Source organism: Piliocolobus tephrosceles, chromosome 1, assembly GCF_002776525.5.
Source record: "Piliocolobus tephrosceles isolate RC106 chromosome 1, ASM277652v3, whole genome shotgun sequence".
NCBI classification, from domain to species: Eukaryota; Metazoa; Chordata; class Mammalia; order Primates; family Cercopithecidae; genus Piliocolobus; species Piliocolobus tephrosceles.
This window is the reverse complement of record NC_045434.1, coordinates 194,291,459-194,299,280: the sequence shown is the minus strand read 5'-3', so window position 1 is coordinate 194,299,280 and position 7,822 is coordinate 194,291,459. Positions and strand designations below refer to the sequence as shown.

The 7,822-nt window shown below is 47.5% G+C and overlaps 1 long non-coding RNA gene across 1 annotated transcript in view; it reads right to left on the bottom strand.

The window, feature by feature from the left end:
- The window catches only part of LOC116418509, a 30,505-nt gene that overhangs the window by 3,225 nt on the left and 19,458 nt on the right, over positions 1-7,822 (bottom strand). Inside the window, exon 2 of the long non-coding RNA XR_004228565.1 lies at positions 5,590-5,664. This is a non-coding gene — a long non-coding RNA (uncharacterized LOC116418509). The remainder of the gene's footprint in view (positions 1-5,589; positions 5,665-7,822) is intronic.

Here is a 7,822-nt window from a genome sequence, read left to right as displayed (position 1 = left end):
CACACACACACACACACACACACACACACACACACACACACACACACACACAAAGCCGAGTCTCCTCCAGCAGGTTGCATTCACCAGTGCCCTACAGCAGGTGGATTAGAGAAGTAGTTCACAGACTGTTTTGTGCCTTAGAATCTCCTTAGAGAACCAGTGATTGGAGGCAGAGCTCAGCAATCTGCATCTTTAACAGCTTCCTTGGTATGAGTTCTTTGAACTGATATTGTGGTTCTAATGTGTCACATGTCCTGGAGACTTAGCAGTGGAGACAGACACGGTTCCTGCTTTCTTGGGATTTACTGTCAAGTGGAAGAGACAGACCTTAGACTGTTACACAATTAATTATTTTTTATTTTATTTTTTAAATGTTTTGAGATGGAGTCTCACTCTGTCACCCAGGCTGGAGTGCAGTGGTGTGATCTTGGCTCATTGCAGCCGCCGCCTCCCGGGTTCAAACGATTCTTCTGCTTCAGCCTCCCAAGTAGCTGGGATTACAGACATGCGCTACCATGCCTGGCTAATTTTTATATTTTTAGTAGAGATGGGGTTTTACTATGTTGGCTAGGTTGGTCTTGAACTCCCGACCTCAGGTGATCCACCCACTTCAGCCTCCCAAGGTGCTGGGATTACAGGCGTGAACCACCACGCCTGGACAAATTATTTAAATTACAATTTTGATTGGCACCTCAAAGGGAAAATATGAGGTGCTGTGAGGATATTCACCACCTAGCAGGAGAGCCTTTTCTTCCAAGGAGATATGTTGGACTTTTGCAGAAGCTCCAACACATCCAAGAAAAGCAATTTCCCACCCACTGAAGCACCTTCTTGAAACCTCAGGGCTCCATGGAACAGAGTTCAAAAACTGCTCATTCACATTCCTCTTTAGTGGATGCTGTCGTGTGCTACCCAGACTATGGCACTCATTTTCCCACATCCCCCACTCCATCAAGTTGCTGAAGAATTTCAGCTGAGTCTCTCTCTGGGCACTATCCTGAGTGGAAAGGAGCCACCAAGCTCATGGTTATGCCTCCTTCCAGCAGTCTGCCTCCAATGACTGGTTCATGGGAGAGAAGAGTACAAAGGCCTGGCCCCTCAGCCTCCATTTGAAACAACTCTGAAAGATTATCCCAGCTTTATTGTCCCCCTTAGGATCAGATGAGCCCTCTGTTGCAGTGGCATTGCAGCCCAACTTCTGCCCAGTTATGCTTCTAACTGTCATGTAGTATGATTCCCCAGTAAACCCTCTGTAGGCAAATCTCCTTCTCAGTCTCCTTAAAAGAGTGCTTGAACTAAAACACCCTCATTACAGATGGTGAAAATAAAGACCAGAGTGGGGAAATGACCCGCCTGAGGTCTCACAAGCCTGAACCTTCAGATCCTCTTCAGAGTCTGTCACCACCCTGTGCCACAGTCCTACAACTTCCGGCCTTGACTTTCCCTTCCTGAGGCTAGAGGCAACAGCTGTAATGGCCAGAATAGGTTCTCACTCCAATGGCTGGAGACCTTGGACAAGTCAATTCCCCTCTCTGGGGAGGTTAAGTATTGCCCGAGTGCAACATCCTCTCTCAAGTCTACCTCTGTGCAATGCGCCTGGTCCTGAGAAAAACCACGTCTCAGCTGGTGATGGCGGCAGAAATTCCTTCCTCCCATGTCCAAATCACCTCTGACCTCATAGTTGGATTCTATTTGGAGTGGTGGTGGGGAACCTTGAGCTCTGTCCCATTTCTGAGTTTCCAAACTCACATTTTCAAGAAGGAACCTCTTTTCTTTTTTCTTTTTTGAGACAGAGTCTCGCTCTGACACCCAGACTGGAGTGCAGTGGCGAGATCTCGGCTCACTGCAACCTCCGCCTCCCAGGTTCAAGCAATTCTCCTGCTTCAGCCTCCTGAGTAGTTGGGATTACAGGCGTGTGCCACCACGCTCAGCTAATTTTTGTATTTTTAGTAGAGACAGGGTTTCACCATGTTGGCCAGGCTGGTCTCAAATGCCTGACTTCGTGGTCCACCCACCTCGGCCTCCCAAAGTCCTGGAATTACAGGCGTGAGCCACTGCGCCCGGCAGGAAGCTCTTTTCTTTGTTCATGCCAACATTATCAAGTGCTTTACTGTGTCCCAGCCCCTGCTCATGCTGGCAGGACAGCAGTGAATGAGACACAGTTGTGGTCCTCATGGGCCTTTCAACCCCAGTGGGAAAAATGAACAGCACACAAATTCTTTGGTGTTTTGTTTGTTTGTTTGTTTGTTTTTGAGATGAAGTCACCTAGGCTTGAGGGCAGTGGCACTCTTCTCACTGCAACCTCTGCCTCCTGGGTTCAAGCGATCCTCCCACTTCAGCCTCCTAAGTACCTGGGATTACAGACACATGCCACCATGTCCAGCTAGCTTTTTGTATTTTTAGTAGAGGCGAGGTTTTTGGCCTGGCTGATCCTGACCTCAAGTGATTTGCCTGCCTTGGCCTCCCAGAGTGCTGGGATTACAGGCGTGAGCCACCACGTCCAGCTCATCACACAAATTCTTGTGATAAGCCCTGGGGAAAGAGCGAGCACAGGGAGCCGTGAGAGAGTACAGCCTACCCTGGACTTGAAGGATAAGAAAGGATCGGCCAAGGATGGGAGAGGAGAAAAGAGCATGGAGCCGGCCGGGCGCGGTGGCTCAAGCCTGCAATTCCAGCACTTTGGGAGGCCGAGACGGGCGGATCACGAGGTCAGGAGATCGAGACCATCCTGGCTAACACGGTGAAACCCCATCTCTACTAAAAAATACAAAAAACTAGCCGGGCGAGGTGGCGGGCGCCTGTAGTCCCAGCTACTCGGGAGGCTGAGGCAGGAGAATGGCGTAAACCCAGGAGGCGGAGCTTGCAGTGAGCTGAGATCCGGCCACTGCACTCCAGCCTGGGCGACAGAGCAAGACTTCATCTCGAAAAAAAAAAAAAAAAAAAGAGCATGGAGCAAAGCTGACTTCTAGCAGAGGAAACAGTATGGGAGAAGATTTGAAGCAGGGAGGAGAAGGCAGCCTTGTAGGGACAGAGGGAGCTGGGAGAACATAAGAAAGACTGAGGCTGGAGAAGAAAGCCCCAGGGCCGATCTAGCAGGACCTCACAGGGCACGTCAGGAATTTTGGACTTTATCCTATGGGCAATGGGAAGTCTTCAAAGGAAATTTTGCTGTTTATTACAAAATAGATTATATTTATTAGAAGAAAGAGTGGAGAAAGTAGTAAGGCTTATTTAGGACCTTCTTTGTGCCAAGTATCCCATGAAGTACATCACGGGCATGTTTTTCGTTTTTGTTTTTGTTTTTTTTTGAGACAGGGTCTCTCTCAGTGGCACCATCACAGCTCACTGTAGCCTCGATCTCCTGGGCTCAAGCTATCCTCTTGCCTTAGCCGCTAGGAGCTGGGACTACAGATGCAAACCATCATGCCTGGCTAATTTTTTATTTTTATTTTTTTTTAATTTTTTTTTTAATTTTTTTTTTTTAATTTTTTATTTTATTTTTTGTAGAGACGTGGGTCTTGCTATGTTGCCCAGGCCAATCTTGAACTCCTGTGCTCAAGCAGTCCTCCTGCCTTCTCCTCCCAAAGTGCTGGAATTACAGGCGTGAGGCACCACACACAGCCCAGCAGGATCTTATTTAATTTTCACTGCAGCACTAGACAGTAGAGCCCACTATTAGCTCCATTTTTTTTTTCCCAGATGGAGTCTTGCTTTGTTGCCCAGGCTGGAGTGCAGTCGAGCTATCTCAGCTACCTCCCCGTCCCAGATTCAAGCAATTCTCCTGCCTCAGCTTCCCAAGTAGCCAGGATTACAGATACCCACCACCATGCCCAGCTAATTTTTGTATCTCTTAGTAGAGATGGGTTTTCGCCATGTTGGCCAGGCTGGTCTTGAAACTTCTGACCTCACGTGATCCGCCCAACTCGGCCTCCCAAAGTGCTGGGATTATAGGCATGAGCCATCACCCCCGACTTTTCTTTTCTTTTGGGTTTTTTTTTTTTTTTTGAGACGGAGTTTTGCTCTTGTTGCCCACACTGGAGTGCAATGGCATGATCTTGGCTCACCACCACCTCTGCCTCCTGGGTTCAAGCGATTCTTGTGCCTCATCCTCCTGAGTAGCTGGGATGACAGACATGCACCACCACCCCCGGCTAATTTTTGTATTTTTTAGTAGAGACCAGGTTTCACCATGTTGCCCAAGCTGGTCTTGAACTCCTGAGCTCAAGCGATCCACCCACCTCGGCCTCCCACAGTGCTGGAATTACAGGTGTGAGCCACCGTGCTCAGCCTATTATTTCCTTTTTAAAGTGGATCCCAAACACCACCCAGAGGATCCATCTTCCTTCTTTAACCCTTACAAAGTGCTTCTATTTTCTGAGGCTTTTATTTTTTTTTTTTTTTTTTGAGACGGAGTCTCGCTCTGTCACCCAGACTGGAGTGCAGTGGCCGGATCTCAGCTCACTGCAAGCTCTGCCTCCCGGGTTTACGTCATTCTCCTGCCTCAGCCTCCTGAGTAGCTGAGACTACAGGCGCCCGCCACCTCGCCCGGCTAGTTTTTTGTATTTTTTTAGTAGAGACGGGGTTTCACCGTGTTAGCCAGGATGGTCTCGATCTCCTGACCTCGTGATCCGCCCGTCTCGGCCTCCCAAAGTGCTGGGATTACAGGCTTGAGCCACTGCGCCCGGCCAAGGCATTTTTTTTTTTCCCTAAAATTATAATCATTCGTGTGGCTCCGTCATCTCCCATTCGATTGGGGGCCCCACGAAGGCAGGGATTTTTGTCTGGTATGTTCTCTACTGCATTTATCTCCAGAGCCTAGCACAGGGCCTGACATGTGGCAGGGGTTGGAGAAATAAGTGTGGAACACATGCTTGTATCCACCAGGATACTTGGGCTAGTGCTGGGCCCAGGTGGCAGTGCTCAAGAAATAATAGCCTCCTGATGCTGTGGACCTGGCCTCTGCTCTGGCTGTCTCTCCCTTCCTGGTTGTCTGTTAAATGGCCACCTCTCAGACACTCAGCATCAGTCTAGTGTCAGGGAAAGAGCTTGGACTTTGGAACCAGACAAATGAGGCTCAAATCTGAGCACAAATCCATCTGGAATGAGGCAGAGTTTAAATAAACAAAACCAAGTACCCTTATGGCTCTTGGTAACTTCCTTTAATTTCCTCATCTATAAAATGGGAACATTACCATCTACATAAAAAAAATTATTGCTGGGCGCAGTGGCTCATGCCTGTAATACCAGCACTTTGGGAGGCTAAGGCAGGTGGATCACTTGAGGTCAGGAGTTTGAGACCAGCCTGGCCAACACAGTGAAACCCTTTCTCTATTAAAAATACAAAAATTAGCTGGACTTGGTGGCAGGCACCTGTAGTCCCAGCTACTTGGGAGTCTGAGGTGGAAGAATAGTTTGAACTTGGGAGGTAGAGGTAGCAGTGAGCTGAGATGGCCCCATTGCACTTCACGCTGGGCAACAGAGTAAGACTCTGCCTTAAAAAAAAAAAATTGTTGTCAGGATCAAATGAGAAAATGTTGGATTCCATAGGCCGGGCTTTAAAAAGAGAAAGAGAAAATGATTATAAAGTACCTGCTTAGTTAAGTTCTTTCAGCAGAAGACAGAGTCAATGCCGTTTTCTTAGATTCAAAGCCACAGTTTCCTCATCTATGAAATGGGAGTTGTGAGATAAAAGATAATATAGAATTCCCATAACCTGGAATGCTCTTCTCCAGACAAGCTCTTTGTAAACCTGCAGTTTTCACCTTTAACAACGTCTCATCAGAGAGTTCGAACCTGACCCGTTTCTCAACCTCACCCTGCCCCTTCCCATTTCTTCTCTCTTTAACACGTTTCATAATCTTTATTGTTTCTTGCCTGTCTCCATGTTTGCCGTCGTATCCCAGTGTCTACCATATGCTAGCATAAGTGCTCAATAAATGTTTGTTGTTTTCATTACATTTTTTTTCTTTCCAACTTTTATTTTAGGTTCAAGGAGTCATTAAATATTTTGGTGGCAGAGTGGGGTGACTCACACTCATAATCCCAGCACTTTGGAAGGCTGAGGTGGGAGGATCACTTGAGCCCAGGGGTTCAAGACCAGCCTAGGTAACATAATGAGACCCAGACTCTATAAAACACAGAAAAATTAGCTGGGTGTGGAGGCACGCACCTGTAGTCCCAGCTACTTGGGGGGCTGAGGTGGGAGGCTCACTTGAGCCTGGGAGGTCGAGGCTGCAGTGAGCTGTGATTATACCACTGCACTCCAGCCTGAGTGATGGCGTGAGAACATGTCTAAATATCTAAATATGCATATACATATATAAATAGAAATACATATATATATGTGTGTGTATATATATTTTTTGAGATGGAGTCTCGCTCTGTCGCCCAGGCTGGAGTGCAGTGGCACGATCTCAGATCACTGCAAGCTCCGCCTCCCGGGTTCACGCCATTCTCCTGCCTCAGCCTCCCAAGTAGCTGGGACTACAGGCGCCCACCACCAGGCCTGGCTAATTTTTTGTATTTTTAGTAGAGACAGGGTTTCACCTTGTTAGCCAGGATGGTCTCGATCTCCTGATCTCATGATCCACCCATCTCAGCCTCCCAAAGTGCTGGGATTACAGGCGTGAACCACTGTGTCTGGCGTATATACGTGTTTTTTAAAATAATGTATGAGCCAAGACTGTTCTAGGCAATCCTAACCACAATCCTGAGACACAGGCAAACTGGTAAGTTTTTAGCTGTGAAAGCTGAGGTCTAGCAATATTAACATTGCCCAGACATGTCCCAAGCAAATTAGCAGTTCTAGACTCTCCAGAAAGTGCTCTTTCCACCCACCCTTCCACTGCCTTCCAAGGGAAGGAGCACTGCAGGCCCAGGTACTAGTCCAGGCACTGTCTTAATTTGTGGCTTTAAGATGTAAGCAAGTCACTTCTTTCCCTGAAGGAAAATGTTAGTTTCCCCATCTCTAAAATGGGGAGAATCTTTGACCTGATCAGTGGTTAAGAATCAGCTGAGTTGACTGAAATGTTGTGGTAAATTAAAAAATAAATACATACTTTTTTTTAAAGAATCAGTTGAAATAATAGGTTGAAAGCATTTAATAAACTGAAAAGCACTCACTTAAGGAGGAGGTCTGTTTGTTTGTTTTTGAGACAGGGTCTCGTTCTGTCGCCAAGGCTGGAGTGCAGTGGCACGATCTCCTCTCACTGCAGCTTCTGCCTCCTGGGTTCAAGCAATTCTCGAGCTTCAGCTTCCCAAGTAGCTGGGATTACAGGTGTGCGCCACCATGCTCCACTAATTTTATATAATTTTATATATATATATATATATTTTGAGACGGAGTCTCGCTCTGTCACCCAGGCTGGAGTGCAGTGGCGCAATCTCAGCTCACTGCAAGCTCTGCTTCCCGGGTTTACACCATTCTCCAGCCTCAGCCTTCCGAGTAGCTGGGACTACAGGCGGCCACCACCTCGCCCGGCTAGTTTTTTTGTATTTTTTAGTAGAGACGGGGTTTCACCATGTTAGCCAGGATGGTCTCGATCTCCTGACCTCGTGATCCGCCCGTCTCGGCCTCCCAAAGTGCTGGGATTACAGGCTTGAGCCACCGCGCCCGGCCTAATTTTATATTTTTAGTAGAGACGGGGTTTCACCATGTTGGCCAGGCTGGTCTTGAACCCCTGATCTCAAGAGATCCACCCACCTTGGCCTACGAAAGTGCTGGGATTACAGGCATGAGCCACTGCACCCTGCCTATGAAGGAATTTTTATTTTTATTTTTTTATTTTTATTTTTTTTTTGAGACGGAGTCTCGCTCTGTGGC